The sequence below is a fragment of the Castor canadensis genome, chromosome 4 (assembly GCF_047511655.1).
Source record: "Castor canadensis chromosome 4, mCasCan1.hap1v2, whole genome shotgun sequence".
Classification (NCBI taxonomy): Eukaryota; Metazoa; Chordata; class Mammalia; order Rodentia; family Castoridae; genus Castor; species Castor canadensis.
The window spans coordinates 113,136,510-113,159,134 of NC_133389.1; the positions used below are offsets into that span (position 1 = coordinate 113,136,510).

A 22,625-nucleotide genomic window follows, 5' to 3' on the forward strand; every position below is an offset into this window, starting at 1 on the left:
CTGTAGTAGTCAATTTGCAATATTCCTAAAATAGGATTAATGATTGAATTTATAGCAGTATCACCAGACTTAGACCTTAAACTGTTACGACTTAATAAAAAGAAAACATGGACATATGTGTTAATGTTTTACAGGCACATTTACCGAGGTATAATTTACATACAGTAGTAAATTTACTCTTTACTCTTTTTGTATGGTTTTGGATACACGAATATAGTCATATACCTACTCACAATCAAGATATGGAACATTTGGGACCAAGAGTGTAGCTCAGTGGTAGAGACTTACTGAGCATGTGCAAGGCCCTCCATTTGATCACCAATATTGAGGAAAAGGAAGAAGGAAGGAAGGAATGGAGAGAGGGAAGGAGGGAGTGGAGAGGAGTAAGGAAGGATGGCAAAGAGGGAAGAAAGGGGGAGGGAGGGATGGAGGCAAAGGGGAAGGGAAAGACAGAACATTTCCATCATCCAGAAAATGTCTAATAAAGAATTTTTTGAAAGTTGGACGTTAGTCATTGAACAATCAATGTAATACAAGCACTTTGCCACCAGGGCTGACTCTCTAGTCCTTCTGTTGGGCTATGCTTCACAGTGGGGGAAATTTGGTATCTTTTTTTAATGTAGGACTTTTCCAATCATCAAGTCTATTTCTCAGACTAACTAGAGGGTCTGAGTTGTGTGCTGCTGTTTCAATGAGAAGCAGTTAAAAACTTCTCTTGTCATTTAAGTTCTGTAACTGAATTTTTAAGTTTATGCAGGATCAAACATTTTTAGGTACTTAACATTGTTGCTTTGGTAGCTTAGGTTTTAAAATGAGTGGTGTTGAGAAAAAGTTTATAAACTTCCGGGACTAAATGAGGTACCCTTCAGGGAACTCGCAGGCTGGGTCCCCTGGCCTTCTGGAAAGGCATATAACAGAAACCAGTTTACATTGCTTTGTTGTTTATTTATACTTTTTGTTTTGCAAGCATGTTCTAAATAACAGGCAAGAGTCACCATTTTTTAGAATAACATTTTACAAATATACTTGTTTTTCATTATTTTTACTATTAAGTATTAATAATTATTCTACATTGTTACTAGTTTGCTTTCTAACTTAAATAGAAGAGAACAATTTCCTTTCTTAGTGTAAGATTCTCATTGGGCCTGTGGTTTCTAGATTGACTTCGCAAAGCAATTAAAGCTATTAACAAAGGCATAGTTTTATGTGGTCACTGTACTCTAGGTACAGAACCACAAACTATTTTTTTTAGAGAAAAGGGATTAAGTTGTTTAACATTAGCAGTGCCCCTCTTTGAATCTTCCCTTCTTTCCAGCAGTAAGCTGGAAATTGGCTACATGTGGGTAGCCAATTTTTTGGCTGTAAAGCCATTTCCAGGGTAGTTGACCATATTTTCAGGGACTTGGTTGCCTGCTGGTATATGGAAAGCATCTCAGCCATTATTCTTCCTTTGGAATTTGATCATCTTGATCTTTCTTACCCCAGGCGTATAAGAATAGTTTCATTAAGTAAAGGCATACCTATTCCTAAAATCTTTTTACTTTCTAGAGAAATATTTTTTAAGTCTTTACAACTACTTTTATTTGCTGATTTACCAGTTTTACTTAGTGCACTTCAAAATATGTCTTTAGGATTAATTCTTATTTATAAATCAAAAAATATTATAATAGTTTAGAAAAGTAATTTTGCAATGTTGAGTAACAAATGGTCACTTTGAAAAAGCCATAGCAACATTTGTTCATGGACATGATAGACTTGTAGTAAATTAGTAAGTTGTGCCTCTATACTGTAATTTTGGTATATAGAATAATGCTCTCCTCTGCAAAGATATGATCCCAATGCCTGGAGCCTGTCAGTGTTACTAGAGGATCTTTCTGGATACAGTTAAGTTAAGGACCTTGAAATGAGGAGATTATCTTGGATTATCCAGTTGAGTTGTAAATACCGTTATAAGTATCGTATATAGAGAGGAAGAGGGGGATTTGTCACATATGCAAAAGAGAAAGTAACGTGAAGGTGGAGTCAACAATTGAAGTGATGGGGTCAGAAGAGATACCAGCTCTACTGAAGAGATACCAGCTGTCCCAGAACCTTTCAGGAGCAGAGAAAAGATTTCTTCCTTACAGCCAGTAAAAGGAACATAACCCAGCTTAATTTTGGTTGAAGCACCTTGAAACTGATTTCAGAGTTCTAGTCTCCAAAATGGTGAGAAAATACATTTTTTGTTGTTCTGTCTACCAGGTTTATAGTGAATTGTTATAGTTACTATTGGATACATAATACAGAGTTTTTGTATCAGGAGTTGTGTGCTGCTATAACAAATACCTTAAAAATGTGGAATTGGCTTTTGAATGGAAAACTGGGTAGAGGCTGGAAGAATTTTAAGGCATGTGATAGGGAAGTCTAGATTGCTTTAATGAAAATGTTAGTAGAAATGTAGACACTAAAGGTAGCCCTGATCAGGGCTCAGAAATGATAGTACAGAAACTGGAGAAAAATGGGAACTGAAAGAAAAAAAGACCATCTTTATAATGGTATACAGCTTAGCTCAGTTGTCTTCCACAAATTTGTGGAAAACTTATAAGAAATACATTTGGCCAGGCACCGGTGGCTCACGCCTATAATCCTAGCAACTCAGGAGGCAGAGATAGGAGGATTGCAGTTTGAAGCCCTGCCCCAGCAAATAGTTCAGGAGACCTATCTCAAAAAAAACCCTTCACAAAAAAGGGCTGGTGGTGTAGGCCCTGAGTTCAAGCCCCAGTACCATAAAAAAAAAAAAATAAGATTTGTATATTTAGCCGAGGAGAGTTCCAAACAAAGCATTGAGGGTGTAGCCTGGTTTCTTCTTTCTACTTATATTAAAATTCAAGAGGAAAGATATTAATAGAGGGAAAATTTAAAGCAAAATTGTACCACAACTTGATGATTTTGGAAATTCTTAGCCCATCCAAATCGCAAAAGACAGTAAAGTTAGATTTATTGTTAGGAAAATATGCTCCAGAGAGAAAGGATGTGACTACACAATCTTTGACTGACACTGAAGAGCTTAGGCATAAGACTGTTGTCTTAGCAGAAAACAGGAATGGAGATGGAATTGTACAGGAACAATCTGTGAAGAAATACACAGGAGGCCCACAAGATTGTTGAGAATGTTATATTATTAGAAAGACTTCTGACCTGAACTGAAAGGGACAGAGACATGATAAAATATCAGAAGGCTGTTGGATTTCCAAAATCCCAATGTCATTCTTCTCAAAAATAGAAAAATTAATCCTAAAATTCATAGAGAAACATAAAAGACTTCAAATAGCAAGAGTAATTCTGAGCAAAAAGAGGAACTGTGAAAGCATATATCTGGAGGTTATCACAACACTGGACTTCAATGTACTGTAGAGCCATAGTAACAAAAATCAGCATGGTACTGGCACATGAAGACCAATGGAACAGATTAGATGACCCAGAAATAAACCCACACAGCCACAGCTATCTGAATTTTGACAAAGGAGCCAAAACCATACATTGGAGAAGATAGCCTCTTCAACAAGTGGTGCTGGGAAAACTGGTTATCTACACATAGAAGACTGAAAATAGACCCCTATTCCTCACCCTGTACATAAATCAATTCAAAGTGGACAAAAGATTTTAATTTTAAGATCTAAAACTTTGAAACTACTGCAGGAAACTACTGGAAGACACAGATATATAGGCAATTATTTTTAGAATAGGACTCTATACTGTCCAGGAAATGAAAGTAAGAATTGACTAATGAGACTACATCAAATTATATAGCTTCACATCAAAGAAAACAATTACCAGAATGGAGAGACAAACACAGAATGGGAGAAAATCTTTGCCAACGATTTATCCAATAAAGAATTAATATTTAGAATGTACAAAAAGTTCAAAAAATTAAATACAAAATGAATAAACAATCCAGTTAGTAAATGGGCAAATGTATTGAGCAGACAGTTCTTAGAGGAAGTAGTAAATACATGAAAAAATGATCTACATCCTTACCATAAAGAAAATGCAAACCAAAACTACACAGATTTTATCTCACCCCTGTAAGAATGACAATCAAGGAACCAAACAACAAATACTGGCTAAGATGTGGGCAGAAAAGTAATCCCCACCCCATACACTCTTGTTGGGAATGTAAACTAGCACAGTCACTATGGAAACCATTGTGGAAGTTCTCAAAAAAACTAAATACAGACTTACCTCATCTGCTATACCACTCTTGGGCATATAAATCAGCATATAAGAGTAAATCAGCATATAACAGTGACACCTATATACCCATGTTTGTCATAGCTCTCTTAACTATAACCAAGCTGTGGATCAGTCCAGGTGCTCCAAAACTGAAGACTGGTTAAAGATATGGTATGTAGACACAATGGAGTATTTTTTAGCCATAAAGAAGAATGAAATTATGTCCTTTGTAGGAAAATGGATGGAACTAGAGAGTATCATGTTGAGTGAGTTAAGCCAACCTCAAATACCATGTTTTCACTCATGTGGAGTCGTGACCTAAGATGACGATGTTGGTGGTGATGCTGATGATAATGGGACATGAGTGTAAAAGAGAGCCCTTTCTGGGATGGATCGGTGAGGGGAGTGGAGGAAGTGGATACTGGGGGGGTGTGGGGGTGAAGTGGATCAAAGTATGTTACTCATATAAGTGTCTATGTATATCTTCATACAGAAAGAAATTCACCAAGTACCATTTGAAAAAAAGGAGTAAGGAGGGAGAGATGATTAAAGTAATATAATAAAGGGGGTGAACTTGTTCAAAGAACACTGTGTACTATCTATGTACTAGTACTGTGTACTAATCTATGGAATTATCACAATGTAAGCCCCATGTACTATTAATGTATGCTAAGAAATAAAAAGAAAAACAGAGCTGGGTGTCGTAGCTCACACCTGTAATGCTATCTCCTTGGGAGACTGAGATCAGGAGGACCACAGCTCAAGGCCAGCCTAGGTAAAAATGTTCAGAAGACCCCACCCCAACAGAAGAAGCTGGGCATGGTAGTATGTACCTGTCATCCCTGCCACTATGCAAAATATAAAACAGGAGGTACATGATCCAGGTAGGACCTAGGCAAAAAGCAAGACCCTATTTGAAAAATAGCTAAACAAAAAAAGACTGGAGGTCTGGCTCAAGTGATAGAGCACCTCCCTAGCAAGCAGAAAGCCCTTATTCAAACCCCAGTACTGCCCCCCCACACACACCACACTACCACACACAAAAAAAAGGAAAACAGACATATTACAAAAACTACTCAGGTACAAATATGTGCTATCATTTTTGAAACAGGAAAAATTACTACAAGGATAAAATCTTGAGTTCAGAGTTCTATTCCTTTACATTGAATCATTTTCCTGTTTGATTTTAAAATTACTTGGAATGAATTATACCTTTCTTCTTTTCACTCATTTGGTCTTTCTTTTGGAAATGAGACTGTTATAGCTGTTATCCTGTCCTTGCTGCAACTTTGTATTTTGGAAGAAGGAACTTACATTTTAGTTCTAAAGATGAACAGATAGAGACAAATTTGCTCCAGAATAGATCATACTGAGTCATCCCCCATATATGATTTAGATGTTTAATTTTGAGCTTATGAGATTTAGCACTTTGAACTAATGCTGTCAATGGGTTGAGATTTTGCAGTTGGTTGCATTATTTTGCACATGAATAAGTATGAGTCTTTGGATGCCAAAATATACACAGTTTATAATATAAACAGGTAGGCAGAATAACCCTCCCCCTGAGGGGAAAAAAAAAGACAACAGGTCCTTATCTCATGGGTCATTTGTAAATGCTACATTATTTCTAAAAGGGATGTTAAGGGTGGGATATTCCTGAATTATCAAGGTGAGCCCTAAATGCCAGGGACAAGTGCTATAAAAGAAAATCAGAGCCAGTAAATACTAGCTACTTTTGCCCTTCTCTAGATATTCTAAAGACTACATTGTTTCATTCATCACCAGCAGCCCATACCTATCCATTCTGTTAACCGTACACCTCCTGTCCTCACTGTTCTCTTTTTATCCTCTGTCAAGTCTGACTCCCTTCCTCCCCATGTTCATTTCAGTCTCTTCTTGCATGTCCTCTGGAATTCCCCCTCTCTGGCCAGCCATTATTAATTCTCAACCTTTCTCATTTCTTTCCTTTTCCATTCCTTGCCTTAACAGTAGTCTGACCTACCCTCTGAGAGGACACCTTTTCTCCCCTTCAGCTCACTTTAGGGACATCCAGTTATTATTCTCATAGCCTCTGCGTATCTCAAGCTCATTAAGTGAAGTCTGCATTCCCCTTATTCCCGTTTACATATTTCCACCTTGCACAAGTCACCATTCTTTTGAAATTTACATGGCAGTCTGTACCATCCACTCCTCCTCAAAACTGCCATTCACCAGCCTTATGTTTATTCACCCTGATTCACTGAAAAGTCAACTCCCAGCTTATGTCCTCCTCCAGTTCACCTCCTGCCACAAGTCTCTAGGTGACATCAGAATCTGCCTCGACAGCCTACCCAGTCTCCAGAAAGGCAGGCCTCTGGCTTTCTTATCTCTAATGACTTTTTCCTTTAAGCATTATATTCTTAGATCACAAACTCTTATTCTTTGGTTTACTTTCTTCATAACCACTCAAAAATAATTCTTCGTCTTCATGAAAAATTCTGTTGATCTTGCCTCTTTCTCTGTACCTTGACCAACTCTATTTTTAATGCACCAGACTCACCTGGTCTTGGAATAGGAAAGATAAAATAATACTAAGTGGCAAAAATAACTATGCACTGCATAGTATTTGATGCATTACATGTTTCCCTTTTTGTGATTATTTATTTTTCCTGCACAGTCTAATTATATGAAGATTCTAAGAATATTGCCTCCTTTAAAAACAGTTTAATTATAACAATGTTTTATCTTGTGAAAAGATACTTATTGTACTTTAGGTAGTTCAAGAAGCTTTAAAGAAGGCCAACTCTAACATCAGCAAAAATGACCTATCCTAATCCCAAGTGATCTACACCAATCTTATGTAAATTTGGATTACTTAGAAAGTAAATGAAGTTTGGGATTGTTCAATCCATTTTTTACTTCTCTGGAACCAGTTTGTGATGGATCAGCTGTGAGCCAACTGTCCTGCCCAGCAGGCTTGAAGATCCCCATCTTTCATATACAGCAGATACATATTAAAGAAATGTAACCTGACTTAATAACAAAGCAAAATAATTAGAAAGGCAAATCTGCTACAGAAACATCATGCATGCATTACAAATACAAATACAAGTAATTTGGATTAGATTTCGCACCACTGGGTATCTTTATTAGCATAAATAACTGAAAGTTTGTATAAAAATAACTTTACATAAATGCTTCTCTAGCCTTTGATCTAAATATTTTTAAAGTGTTTTACTCTGCCTCAACACAGCCAAATGTGGCAAAAGTGGTTAAATGAAAATGGATGGTAATAATAATTCACACTCATCTGGATTTGCTGTGAATTGACTTTGTGACAATTGTGATGGGTTTTACCCATGCCATCTGTATCCTCACCTGGTCTCACTTTTGGTTGTGATAAATTGTAGAGTAGCTGACACTTTGAATTGTACAATCCATAGACAAAAACTGCTGGTTACCTCTGTGGCTTTTTTTCCCCCGTGGTACTAGGGTTTGAACTCAGGCCCTCATACTTGCTAGGCTGGCACTCTACTACTTTAACCAGTCTGTCAGCACTGTTTTGTGTTGTGTGTTTTCTAGATAGGGTCTGGGGAACTATTTGCGTGGGGTGGTTTTGAACTGTGATCCTCCCAAGCACCTAGGATTATAGGCATGAGCCACCAGTGCCTGGCTTTTCTGTGGACTTTGTTTTGCTTATTCTCAGCATATCATTCCTAACTGGGTGAATTCCAAGTATACGCTTGACACTCAGGTTGAGGTTTTGTATAGCTTATTTGCAGTGTTGCTCTAACTCAAGATACTTTTAAATTCCTGAGAAAATTCTAAGAAGAATACATTTATATTCTGTAATAATCAAAATGGAAGATCAAGGAAATATTTGAGCTGGAACAAATATTTAATATTTACCAGTAATAAAAGGGTAATACCTTATTTATCACATTATTGCCCTCTGACATTGTAAGTTCTGAAGCAGTTTAAAGATGTCTTCCTTGTTTTCTAAATAGAAGGGAAATAGGGTGACAAACAAACATATCTCAGTGTGAACATGGGGTAGCTTATTTTTTAAAGTTCATTCAATACACTAATGGCTTACAATTTAGTTTAACAGCTTGGTGTGTTGGAATCAAGAGTGTCAATAGGCAATCAAATACTTCTGTGAAATTGTTGTCCCCAAAGAATTCATGGTAAGCCTGTTGCTATGGTACAGTCTCACCTGGGACTTGTTTAGCTTCTTTCTCAAACAGATATATTGACAATAATGAGCTTAAAAAACAGAACACATAGAAAATTCAGAATGGAAAAAATCTAGATAGATAAGTGAAGCCATGTGGCTCTTCCTTTTTTGACCTGCACTTACGAATTCTTATTTGTGATCCCAGGAGTTTAAAGATCCACTGAAGGCACTGTGTCCCACTGTAAAGTGAGCATGGGTCTTAGAAGGCACTGTTTAATAGGAAATTGTGGAGAAGGCATTCTCTAAACAGCTGCAAACTAGATTCTCTGTATCTGCAGCTGCTTCCCTGAACCTTTGGAAACTGAGTGGTTGTTTCTGACCGTCACTGTTTTGTAGTGCCATTGTATGAAATAATGTGAATGAAAGGTTTATGATCAAAGTTATTAAATTGAAGGAGGGGATCAGCTAGGAGTACAGTAAGCCAGGTGCTAAGACCTGGGTTACTTAGGCTTGTACTGTTTTTAAGGATTATCTTCCCCTCTCTCCCTTGCAATCAATTTTATTGCCACACTCTGGAGGTCCTGATATAAGGTTGAAAGAGTAAGAAAGAGCTCTGGAGTTATGCCTCCTCGCTTTATATTCCTACTCTGCCTTCTATCAAATATGTGGCCTTAGGTATTCATCATCTACATCTACATCTACATCTCTAAAATGAGAATAACGTCTCTAAAATGGGGCAGATGTAGAAATTCAGTTAGTACTTAGCACATAGAAGTTATTCATTGAGTATTGGTTGTACTCTCCATTTATGGTAAGCATAGGAAGCATACAAAGCACATAATAAGTCATAGCCAAAAATACTTTTGTCATTATTATTTAAATGGAATTGATGTATTGAAAACACTGGAAGAAAGATAAGGGAATGGTTAAAATTTGGCTTATTTTACTGTAAAAAATTTCAGTCATGAATGATGTGGAATAATGAACCAGAAAACATGCAAGTCATTCTAATGAAATAGTGCTGGGCTAAAATCTATGTACGTATGTGCAATTCTAAATGCACTGAGAATATACCAAAATTTGCCAAATCATATATTTTGCCTACCATTTGGTATTCATGACATTTGTAGCAATAATATTAAATGCTTTGATTTAACTGAAATGCATTTGTTTATTTTTAAATGATAAATGTCACAGGTGTGTATTAAAAGTTTGAATTTAGCTTTGGATTTAAGGACAGCAATCCACAAAACAGGGCGTATTTACCTTTGTGTATGGAATATAAGATTTGGAGTTATCTGAGATCATGCTTGAGTTTGAAGGAAATAACCTATTATAGATTTTTAGAATTTGTGAAAATAATCTTGTAAGTTATATCCTTATGTTTTCTCCTACCTGACAGTCACTTGGCTGTCAGTCATCTGCCAAAAGAGAGAGCTTTGCAAGGAACTGGCCAAATCTACATTGGTGGTATAGCAGAAAAAATTTTCAACTAGTATACAAACTTGTTGGTTTTCCTTCTACTTTTGTTTGAAACAGCTCAGATTTTCATGAATGGAATGCCCTGTCTCTACTGTAGATTCAGGAACCCTGGGATGTTTCTTAGGCTCAGCAAAAGCTGCCAAGTGCAGACATAATCCCTAATCCCATTTCACAGATCCACTGCTTTTCTTCTCAAGGCCCAGCAGAATCAGGATCACCCAATAGCCTGCCCTGTGGTGATCCTTTCTAAATTCCTTTTATTCATTCTGCTGCTAGATTCAGAAGGTGTGGATCTCCATGATAAACCATGTTTCTTTCCAAAGATACCAAACCTTCTCATCCATGTTCACCCCTGCAGGCAAGTAGAAATAGTCCCAAGTGCTCAGACTGATGGTACCTCTGAGGAAGGTATCAGCCAGTGTGCTAGCTTCTGCTTATGTAAGCCTTGGGCCTTGGACAAAAGCACTGGGTGAACCTAGTACTCTGTGAAATCTTGTACTTAGCATTTGCTTTGAAGGTTGTCTCTTGCCATATTGACTTACTGTTTCTAGGACAGGATACCATAATGGAGGTCAACTAGATATTTTCCTGTCTATTAACTGAGATACGAGTTGTTAGGAAAACTGCCATCCAGAGTAATTTCACAAAACAGTGATGAAAAAGGTTTTTGTTTACCAATATTTTCATAAAATACACTTAATGGATTTTTTTAGTACAATGATATGGGAAAAATAAAAGTCTCTGGGTTGCTGAATTTTGTTAGTATTATAATGTTAAAATAACTTGCAAATTGATCCACCATCCCTATACTGCTCAGAGGCATTGATTGATATTTTGATATCTTTAGGCTGACTATATAAAAAAGTATCATGTGTTAATTTGTGAGGGTCATGAGAACCCCTAATTTTATATTAATTGTTTTCTGGTTTATTAAGTTGAAAGTAGGGTATCATGGTAAAGGCAAGAAGCAACCACTTTTATCACAAAGTTGTCAGTCATTTGTCATGAATTGTTCTTTAACCGCTACTATCTTTTTCTGATTTCATGATAAAATTGGATCTACTTTACATGAGGATTAAGAGGAAAGAACAGAAACTGACAAAGTAGGGCCACTGAAAAGTGAGTGTGATCAGAAGATGAAAATTATTAACAGTGATGTTATAACACACAATGTTGAACTTAGTAAAAATGGAGTACAAGACAGCTATCTATACTACTGATTATTATTTTTTTTTTTTACTTAGGAATCAAAAATCTATCCCCAAATTTTTGGCAAGTGAGCCTTTTAGGGATATTTTAAAAACTAACTTGTCTTTACTTTTTAAAACTTAACTCTTTTAAAATGGCTTTAGAGTTTATACAACATTTAGCAGTTTACTCATAGACTTCACACCAACTCCTCTTTGATGTGGTTGCTATCCCCACTTTACAGTGGCTAAGCACAGGTTTACAGCTGTGAAAGCAACTTGTCCATTACTATACAGCTAGTAAGTGACAGAGCTCAGATTCAGATCCAGGTTTGTCTCTAAATCCTATAATCCTTCTTTGTTCTAGTCTACATCAAATTATATGCTTAAAAGTATTAAGTAAGCTTATCAGTTTAGAACAGAGCTTGGCAAACTATGTATGGCCCATAGGCCATATCTGGCATCCCACCTATTGTTTTACAGGCCACATGCTAAGAATGTTAGATACATTTTTTTTTTTTTAATGCACCATTCCTAGAGGTACTGCAATACCAAGTCGATGCATTGAGTGAACGGAGCAAGCTCCTATTCCATCTCCTGTTTCCAAAAATCCGTTTAATATATTGTCCTCGGATAGAGGACGTATCAGATATTAAACTTATCACAACAGATACTACACATGATCTTAGCCAAAAGGCTGAGAAGTGATAGATACATTTTTAATATATGTTTTTTAATGGTTGAAAAATAATCAAGAGAAAAAGGTGACATCCAAAAATTAGGTGGGAGTCCAGTTTCATTACCCATAAATAAAATCTTACTGGAGGACAGCCACATTCATTTATGTGACTATTCATTTCTGCTTTTACATTCCCAGAACAAAGAAAGTAGATGGTACACAAAGCCTAAAATACTATCTATCTAGCCTTTTATAAAAAAGTTCTGCCAATCCTTACTCTTAAATATCAGAACAAAAATCTATGATTCTAAGCTTTGTATGGTACTTGAATGTTTAGTAAAGATTTTTATAAACCTTAGATCTTTTGATGGTTCCAACAGCCAGTGAGGGAGATGCTGTTCCCTTGTGCCAACAAGGACATGGATGTCAAGCCACGTAGTCTCATCAGTACCTACAGCTTTTCATGTTCTCTAACTTTCTAGATGCCTAATTTCATTTGGCGTTTTAAAATGGAGATAAGTTTTGACCTTTCTGCCTTAGTATTTTAATTCATTTCTCTGCAATCTGGAGAGATTTCTTCAACTTAGACTACTGTCAGCTTTAGACCACCCTGCTCCTGGAACTCCCATGTAGACTTCCTGGGTTATACTTTGCTCTGTAATAGAACTTCATGCCCTGTGTCCATCTGTCTCTTTTTATCCCTCTCCCTCTCTCTCTTCCCCTTTGCCTACCACAATGTCTGGCACACAGTAGACCCTCAAAAGTCTAAATAAATGAATAACTTAAAAATCAAGTCAATTTTTAAATGATAGAAGGGAAGGACGTATTGCTCGTTTCATCCTGGTAGAAAAGACCTTTCTACTGAATTTTGCAAAAATTAACAGTCATGGACAAGTAAAGAAGCCTGAAGAGAAAAAAAAAAATAAAAAGGTGAATTGCAAGACGCATTTTGTTGCAAAATTTGGCTTACATTTTATGTAAAATTAAAGTTTTAAAAACTATACATACAAGCAAAGTACCCATTGTCAGAAGAATGAATTAACAAAATATGGTCTATATGTACAATGGAATGTTATTCATCATTAAAAGGGAAGCAAATTCTAACATACCATAATATGAGTGAATGACTAAGTGATGTAAACTACTCAGAAAAGAACAAATGATGTATAATTTCATTTATATATGGTGCCAAGAATACTTAAATTTATAGAAAAAGTAAATGGTGATTGCCAGGGACTTACTAGAGGGGGCAGTTGGAAGTTATTTTGTCATGAATATGAAGTTTCAACCTGAGAAGCCTGAGAAGAAGAAAAACTTAGGAGATGGGTAGTAGTGACGGTTATGCAGTGACTATACTGACTGCCATTGAACCCTGAACCATGCACTTGAAAGTGGTAAAAATAGACAGTAAAAAAAACACAGCAGCAGCTATTACTTTAAAAAATTATTCCTACTTTGAATACCTTATCAAAATTTTACATTATAACTATATGAGTACTAATATTAATACTACTAATAATACACTAAAATCTAAAATGTATCATTTGTTATTTAGTATCTAAGTGATTTAGCCTTAACATGACTTAAAATTTAAGTTTAAGTGATTTTTCTTCCATATTTTCAATTTATGTCGATAAATTCAATTTGTAACAAAGAAAGATTGCATAGATTTGATTTTACATCTATGTTGAAGCTAAGTTACTTTTGTTGTTAACAGTTAATGAAAAAAAATTAATTACACCTAAAGAGTAAGCCAAGCAGCATTTTTCTAAAGATACTAATTTTTTTATTAAATCATCCTGTGGAGTTCTAAGAGAAATACATACAGTAGAATCAATCACTCCATCCCACAGCAAATGCAAATAAGATTTTATTACCACTGTCTTATATGTCATGCCCTTCATGGACATTAATTCCTTTTTCTTTTTTTATTATTCATATGTGCATACAAGGCTTGGGTCATTTCTCCCCCCTGCCCCCACCACCTCCCTTACCATGCACTCCGCCCCCTCCCTCTCCTCCCCCACCCCCTCACTACCAGACAGAAACTATTTTGCCCTTATCTCTAATTTTGTTGAAGAGAGAGTATAAGCAATAATAAGAAGGAACATGTGTTTTTGCTGGTTGAGATAAGGATAGCTATACAGGGAGTTGACTCACATTAATTTCCTGTGCATGTGTGTTACCTTCTAGGTTAATTCTTTTTGATCTAACCTTTTCTCTAGTTCCTGGTCCCCTTTTCCTGTTGACCTGAGTTGCTTTTAAGGTATCTGCTTTAGTTTCTCTGCGTTAAGGGCAACAAATGATAGCTGATTTTTTAGGTGTCTTACCTATCCTCACCCCTCCCTTGTGTGCTCTCGCTTTTATCATGTGCTCAAAGTCCAATCCCATTGTTGTGTTTGCCCTTGATCTAATGTCCACATATGAGGGAGAACATACGATTTTTGGTCTTTTGGGCCAGGCTAACCTCACTCAGAATGATGTTTTCCAATTCCATCCATTTACCAGCGAATGATAACATTTTGTTCTTCTTCATGGCTGCAAAAATTCCATTGTGTATAGATACCACATTTTCTTAATCCATTTGTCAGTGGTGGGGCATCTTCGCTGTTTCCATAACTTCGCTATTGTGATTAGTGCCTCAGTAAACATGGGTGTGCAAACGGTGCCTCTGGAGTAACCTGTGTCACAGTCTTTTGTGTATATCCCCAAGAGTGGTATTGCTGGATCAAATGGTAGATCAATGTTTAGCTTTTTAAGAAGCCTCCAAATTTTTTTCCAGAGTGGTTGTACTAGTTTGCATTCCCACCAGCAGTGTAAGAGGGTTCCATTTTCCCCACATCCTCTCCAACACCTGTTGTTGGTGGTGTTGCTAATGATGGCTATTCTAACGGTGAGGTGGAATCTTAGTGTGGTTTTAATTTGCATTTCCTTTATTGATAGAGATGGTGAGCATTTTTTTATGTGTTTTTTGGCCATTTGAATTTCTTCTTTTGAGAAAGTTCTGTTTAGTTCACTTGCCCATTTCTTTATTGGCTCATTAGTTTTGGGAGAATTTAGTTTTTTAAGTTCCCTATATATTCTGGTTATCAGTCCTTTGTCTGAGGTGTAGCTGGCAAATATTTTCTCCCACTCTGTGGGTGTTCTCTTCAGTTTAGAGACCATTTCTTTTGATGAACAGAAGCTTTTTAGCTTTATGAGGTCCCATTTATCTATGCTACTAACTCCAGAGTATTTCCTACTCTTTCCTGTATCAACTTTAGAGTTTGGGGTCTGATATTAAGATCCTTGATCCATTTTGAGTTAATCTTGGGATAGGGTGATCTACATGGATCTAGTTTCAGTTTTTTACAGACTGCTAACCAGTTTTCCCAGCAGTTTTTGTTGAAGAGGCTGCTATTTCTCCATCATATATTTTTAGCTCCTTTGTCAAAGACAAGTTGGTTATAGTTGTTTGGCTTCATATGGGTCCTCTATTCTGTTCCACTGGTCTTCATGTCTGTTTTTGTGCCAGTACCATGCTGTTTTTATTGTTATTGCTTTGTAATATAGTTTGAAGTCAGGTATTGTGATACCTCCTGCATTGTTCTTTTGACTGAGTATTGCCTTGGCTATTCGTGGCCTCTTGTGTTTCCATATAAATTTAACGGTAGATTTTTCGATCTCTTTAATGCATGTCATTGGAATTTTGATGGGAATTGCATTAAACATGTAGATTACTTTTGGGAGTATCAACATTTTTACTATGTTGATTCTACCAATCAATGAGCATGGGAGATCTCTCCACTTTCTATAGTCTTCCTCAATCTCTTTTTCAGAAGTTTATACTTTTCCTTGTAGAGGTCATTCACATCTTTTGTTGGGTTTTCACCTAGGTATTTGATTTTTTTTTTTTTTGAGGCTATTGTAAATGGAATTGTTTTCATACATTCTTTTTCAGTTTGCTCATTGTTAGTATATAGAAATGCTAATGATTTTTCTATGTTGATTATATATCCTGCTACCTTGCTGTAGGTATTGATGATGTCTAGAAGCTTCTGAGTAGAGTTTTTTGGGTCTTTAAGGTATAGGATCATGTCATCTGCAAATAGGGATATTTTGACAGTTTCTTTACCTATTTGTATTCCTTTTATTCCTTCTTCTTGCCTAGTTGCTCTGGCTAGGAATTCTAGTACTATGTTGAATAGGAGTGGAGATAGTGGGCATCCTTGTCTGGTTCCTAATTTTAGAGGGAATGGTTTCAGTTTATCTCTGTTAAGTATAATGCTGGCTGTAGGTTTGTCATATATAGCTTTTATAATGTTGAGGTACTTTCCTTCTATTCCTAGTTTTTCTTAGAGCTTTTATCATGAAATGGTGTTGGATCCTATCAAAGGCTTTTTCTGCGTCTATTGAGATGATCAAGTGGTTTTTGTCTTTGCTTCTGTTAATGTGGTTTATTACATTGATTGATTTTCATATTTTGAACCACCCCTGCATTCCTGGGATGAAGCCTACTTGGTCGTGGTGAATAATCTTTTTTGATGTGTTGTTGAATTCGGTTTGCCATTATTTTGTTGAGGATTTTTGCATCAGTGTTCATTAAGGAGATTGGCCTATAGTTCTCCTTTTTGGAGGTGTCTGCCTGGTTTTGGGATAAGTGTAATACTGGCTTCATAAAATGTGTTAGGCAGTTTTCCTTCCCTTTCTATTTCGTGGAACAGTTTATGGAGGGTTGGTATCAGTTCTTCTTTAAAGGTCTGATAGAATTCAGCAGAGAATTCATCAGGATGGACATTAATTCTTAAGACATCCTCTTCTTTAATTTAAAATTGAAACAAATGACTAGTAGTGAAAATTGGGGTACTACTGTGGTTTTACAGGAGAAAACAGCTCTTTTTTTGTTCACCAGAAATTAATAACAAATCTCCAAGGTAAGAAACATGAAATATTCACAAAGAATTATAAAAGTAAGCCACCCTATAAATGTCTTATCTCTATGCCCAAAGTTTAAAATCTTCCCCAAAATTGTTCCTTAAATAGACATTAAAAAAAAATTCTGCATACCCAAGCATACATGAACTTTTTAAATACAGTTGTCTGGCTTTTTTTTTTCCAGCATAATTTTGGAAATTATTCCTCATCAGCAAATACTGATTTACTTCAATCCTTTCTAGTAATTGCATTGAGTCCCAGCATGCATGTGTATATGTTTTTGAGTGTCTTATTTTTAACTATCCCAGTCCCTAATTGACGAATTCTCGGTTTTTTCCAATTTTTTTTCTTAAAATTTTTTTTTAAAAATTAGAATATATTCATTGTAGGAAGGATTCATTGTGACAATTCCAAATAGGCTTATATTGTACATTGGTTAGATCACCCCCACTGTCTCTCCCCCTTGGTCCCCCAGCCCCCGCCCCACTTATAGAAATTTCCAGGTTTCTTTTTGTCTATTTTATTTTAAGTATATGAATTCCATCCACCATATACCATCACCTTTATATCCTTTAATTACCCTCCCCTTCCCACAAATATCCCCACTCACACTCTGTACCTAATTTACAGTCCTGTCTTTCATTATTGATATTTAATTTGAGGGCTTTCTCAGTTTGTCCCCAGCTGTGAGTCTCCTTTACTTTGGTCCATTCAATCCTTGTGTCCTCTCCCTACACCAGTGTTACATGTTACAATACTGTTGATGCTCTATCATTCTCTTTTCCTTTCCCTCCTTCCCTGAGTTTCATAGAGTAGCTCCACTATTACAAACATGTTCTACTTATGAGTTTATATATAGTCATGTTTGCTTTTGTGTATATGTTTGTCTTTTGTAACCTCCACATATGAGAGAAAACATGCGGCCTTTGTGTTTCTGAACCTTGCTTGCTTCCCTTAAGATGCTGTCCTACAATTGCATCCATTTACTTTGCAACCACGTCATTATTCCTTAAGGCTGAATAAAACTCTGTTGTGTATATATACCACATTTTCTTGATCCATTCATCATTTGTAGATATCTGGGTTCTGGGTTGTTTCCATAGTCTGGCTATTGTGAATAGTGCTATAATGAACATCTGTGTATCCTGACTTAACGTTTCTTTGGGTAGATGCCAGGAACAGTTTCACTGGATCATATTGGAGTTCTGGCTTTTGCTTTTTGAGTAATCTCTATACTGGTTTACATAATGGTTATACTAATTTGCATTCCCACCAACAGTGTATAAGGGTTCCTTATACACTTTCACTGTTGAATTCTGTTTGCCAGTTGTAGAAAATCTTTGTGTGTGTATTCATTAAAGTATTGCTCTATAATTCTCTTTTTTTGTTGCATTTGTATTAGGTTTTGGAATGAGTGTGATGCTGGCTTCATATAATGAATTTGGTAGTGTTCCTTCCCTTTCTGTTTCCTGGAAAAGTTTGAGGAATTAGTTCTCTTTAAAGGTTTAGTAAAATTTGACCATGATACCATCAGGTCCTGGGGTTTTTGTGTAGGGAGGCCCTTTATTACTGCTTCAATCTCATTGGTTTTAATAGCTCTATTTAGGTGGTTAATATCTTCTTAGTTCAATTTTTGTTATTTATATGCATCTAGAAATTTATCCATTTCACCTAGATTTTCCAGTGTACTTGAATATAAGTTTTCAGAGTATTCTCTTATCCTCTAAATTTCATTAGTATTTGTGGTTATATCCCCTTTTCATCTTTGATTTTAATAATTTGGGTCTTTTTCTTTGTTTTATCATGTTGGCTTAGGGTTTGTCAATCTTTTCAAAGAATCAACTTTTTGTTTCATTGATTCTTTCTATATTTGTTTTTGGTCTAGATCTCATTAATCTCGGCCTTGATCTTTTATTATTTCTCTCCATCTACTAGTTTTGGGTTGTTTTGTTCTTGTTTTTCTAGAAGCTTAAGGTGCATTATTAGTTTGTTTATTTGAGAAGTCTCGTTTTGGGGGATTTTTTTGTTTGTTTGTTTGTTTTTAATGTAGGCACTTTCATCTGTAACTTTTCCCTTTGCACGACCGTTGCTGTGTCCCACAGATTCTGGTAGGTTGTGTTTTCATTTTCATTAGATTCTAGGAACTTTTTATTTCTTCCCTTATTTCTTTGGTCTCAACAGACATTAGACAGTGTATTTTTCAGTCTCCATGTATTTGAATATTTTCTGTATTTCTTTTGTTGCTGAGGTCTAGTTTTATTCCACTGTGATCTGATATGATACAGAGGGTTATTTCAATTTTCTTAAATTTGTTGAGACTTGCTTTGTGTCCTAAAATATTATCTATTTTGTAGAAAGTTCCATGAGCTGCAGAATAGAATATGTATTGCATGGTTATTGGTGAAATACTCTGTAGATGTCTATTATGTCCTTTTGGTCTAATCTATGCAGTAGTTCCTTTGTTGCTCTTTTGCCTAAATGACCTTCCTATTGATGCCAGTGGGTCTCCCACTGTTAACTGTGTTAGGGTCTATCTGTACTCTTAGATCCACTAGTGTTTTTTTAATGTAGTTGGGTATCCCTGTGTTTGGTGCATATATTTAAGAGTTGTTATTTCCTCTTGATGAATTGCTCCTTTAATTAATATGAAGTGATCTTCATTGTTTCTTCTAATTTTAGTCTGAAGTCTACTTTGTTAGATTTGAATATAGCTACTCCTGCCTGTTTATGGGGTTCATTTGCTTGCTAAACCTTTTTCCACCCTTTGACTCTAAACCAGTGTTTATTTTTTTCAGTGAGATGAGTCTCTTGTAAATAACATATGGTCAGGTCTTCTTTTTTAACCCAGTTTGCTATTTCATGTTTTTGATTAAGGCATTGAGGCCATTTACATTCGGTGTTAGTATTGAGATTAGTCATTTTTATTCCCCTGTTGATTACTTTTACCTAGTCCTTGTTTACTAGTTTGTTGGGTCAGAAGGGTTTATTCTTTATTGCATCTTCCTGTCTCACTGTAGTTTCTTCTTCTGTGTGTAAGCGTCCTTTAAGTATTTTCTGTCGTGCTGCCTTGGCAGTCGTGAATTCACAACCTTTTCTTGTTGTGAAAGGTTTTAATTTCTTCTTCAATTAGGAAGGAGATAAACTAGTCTGGGTTGACAGTTGTTTTCTTTCAGGGCCTGAAATATGTCTTTCCATGACCTTCTTGTACATGGAGTTTATGTTGAGAAATCTGCTGATATTCCTATGGGTTTGTCTTTATATGTGACTTGTCTTTTCTCTTTTTCAGCTTTCGGTATTCGTTCTTTGTTCTGTATGTTGAGTTTTTTCATTATGATATGTCTGGGGGGTTTCTTTTTTGGTCCTGATGGTTTGGTGTTTTGTAAGCCTCCTGTAGCTGGATGTTCTCTTTCTCCAGGTTGGGGAAGTTTTCAGCTGTTACATTTTGTTGAATAGGTTATGTACAACTTTAGTTTGTATCTCTTCTCATTCTTCTGTATCCATGATTTGTAGGATTGGTCTTTTCATAGTGTCCCAGATGTCTTGCATGTTCCATTCATGTTTTCTTAGGATTTTTTCCTGTCAAAAGGACAGTAAAAGACTGCTTGATCTAATTTCTCTACTTTGTCTTCTGTTCCTTCTTATTTTCACTCTGTTAACCAAGCTCTCAATTTAGATTTTTGTTTGGGATATTGAGCTGTTTATGTCAGATTGATTCTTTTCCAGGATTTCTGTATCTTTATTGAGTTCCTCTTTTATATCCTGCATCGTCTTCTTAATTTCATTCATCTGTTTGAATTCCCTTTGAACAGGGGATTTAGTTTATTCATATCCTTATTGAGATCAGACACTAACTAGCTTTAGTGTCTCTTATTTGAGCTCATTAATCATTTTTTCTATTTTTTGGAATTAAGTATTTGATATTTCCTTCTTTTCACTGTTGTTTAGATCTTTATTGGTGGACTTGGCTTTTGAAGGGGGAGCTGTTATTGCCTTGCTTTTTCATGTTTCTGCATTGAGATTTACACATTTGGGTTTGGTTTTGGTTTGGGGTTCCAGTCCCTTTTGCCCCATGGTGTGCAGGACTTGGCAGTGGTTGAGCTCTGGTATGTTTTCTTGTCTCAAGGTGGGGAGGAAGTAGTCACTCATTATCAATCCCTTCAGCTTCTTATTCTCAAGGTGTTGAATTCTATCCCTGTCTCACATAGGAAAGAAGGCTTAGCTACTAAAGCTGTCTCAATTACTGAACTGCAGCCTTGAAGTTACAGTAATGCTTGTAGCAGTACTTACTGCTCCTTTCCCAGTATGTTTGGTTTTCCACTGGAGCAAAGATGAATCTTTGTGGTATTGTCCAGATGTTGTCTAGCCTCTGGTGGGGTTGGAAGTTCAGCTCCCTGATGGTAGTGCTGCCAATCTGTGACCCATTTCCTTTGACCTGTGTGTGCTGCTGCTGAGTCACAGTGAAGTTTTCCTTTTGGGTACCTATTCCTCACAAGTCTTCCACTGGTGGTCATGTGAGCCCAAGTGGGGGTCTCACTGACAGTGGTCAGACACACACCCTCCAGGGAAGTTCCCTGTGGCTGCAGAGAGGGCTTTTGTTCTGGGCCACAGCTGTTTGTGGCTTCATTTCTGCTCACCAAGTCCCTGCAGCTCTCCTCAGCAGATTGCCCACTGGGCACCTTTGTTGCTGGGGCACCAACTTTCTCTGTGAGGTTTTTGTGCTGAAGGTTTAAGGTCTCACAGTCCCCCTGTCTTCTCTGCTCCCCTCCCCTCTCCTCTTCCTTTCCGCCCTCCCCTCTCTCTCTTGAATTTTTTCTTTGCAGTGCTGGACACATGGCAACCAGAGCCTCCCACACACTACATAAGCCTACCCCACCTTTATTCTGAATCCAAAGTTTTATTTTTATGTTGTTTAAACACGCCTATCTTTTCCCTGATTTTCAGAGTTTTGGTTTCCTATTTTAAGATGGTCTCTTATCAGCCCAAGGTTATAAAAGTATTCTCCTCGATCGTGTGTGTGTGTGTGTGTGTGTGTGTGTAATGTATATATGTGTGTAAATATATGTATAATACATATATATATATATATATCTTCTTGCACAAATGTATGTGTGGGTTTCAAGGCAATAAATTTGCTTTGTTTTCTCTAAATGAACTAGCATTTCCTTTCCCGTTAAAAATAATTCCACCTTAATCACAGTAAGTTATCATGTATACCTGAATTTGGCTTTTTACATCTTAACTAAGTTCTAGGACTTTATTTGATTTGGGAAGAAGGTTTTGAAGGAATAGTCTAATACAGAAAATGAAGCAACCTTAATTTTTTAACTTTCTGTAATGTAATGAGCAAGAATTCATATTTCCAGTCCCAGCTTTTCTCTTCCTAATTGTGTGACCTTGAGCATGTCATTTATTTTGTCTTGCCCAGCCTAGATTTCATCAACTCAGAACTGGCTTGTGCTTTTTAAGGATTAGAGCAGGATTACATGTAGAGTGTTTGATCCACAGTTAGCATTTGTTCAGTGGCACTCAGTAGTATTATTATTAGTGTTAGGATTCAAGAAGAAAAGAAAGGGAGACCTTTGATAATAAATCATAAGAAAATGGATTTCTTCATAAGTAAGCATGTACTCTAAAAAGAGGAAAAAAAATCTCAATTTGATAATTTAAAGAGTCAGACAAGTAAGTTAGTCTGAAAAATTAAAATAGCATATAGTCAAATCTGGCACATTTTTCCTAAGAACTTTTTACTTTTTTTTTATTTCCTTCCAAGAGCCTTATAGACTTAACACAAATTAAGAAGCACTACTTGTCGACTTACTCATTTATTTATTCATTTTGGAGGAAAGCGTGCTGAGGATTGAACTCAGGGCATGAGACATGCTAAGTGCACACTTGGCCACTGAGTATGCCTTGAACCCTAACTTAATCTGCTTTTTTAGGTTAAAGGGAATATACAGGTATACAATAAGAGTGACAAAAGATTAAATTCGAGTCA

General features: G+C 36.3%; 1 protein-coding gene and 1 non-coding gene across 16 annotated transcripts in view; one reads left to right on the top strand and one right to left on the bottom strand.

Annotated features, from left to right (window-relative positions):
* Positions 1–22,625, top strand: part of Pkp4 (plakophilin 4) — a 243,636-nt gene that overhangs the window by 103,255 nt on the left and 117,756 nt on the right. The gene's annotated exons all lie outside the window — the stretch shown is intronic.
* LOC141422758 (U2 spliceosomal RNA) lies at positions 11,556–11,746 on the bottom strand. Its single transcript, XR_012447500.1, has one exon. It is a non-coding gene; the product is annotated as a U2 spliceosomal RNA (small nuclear RNA).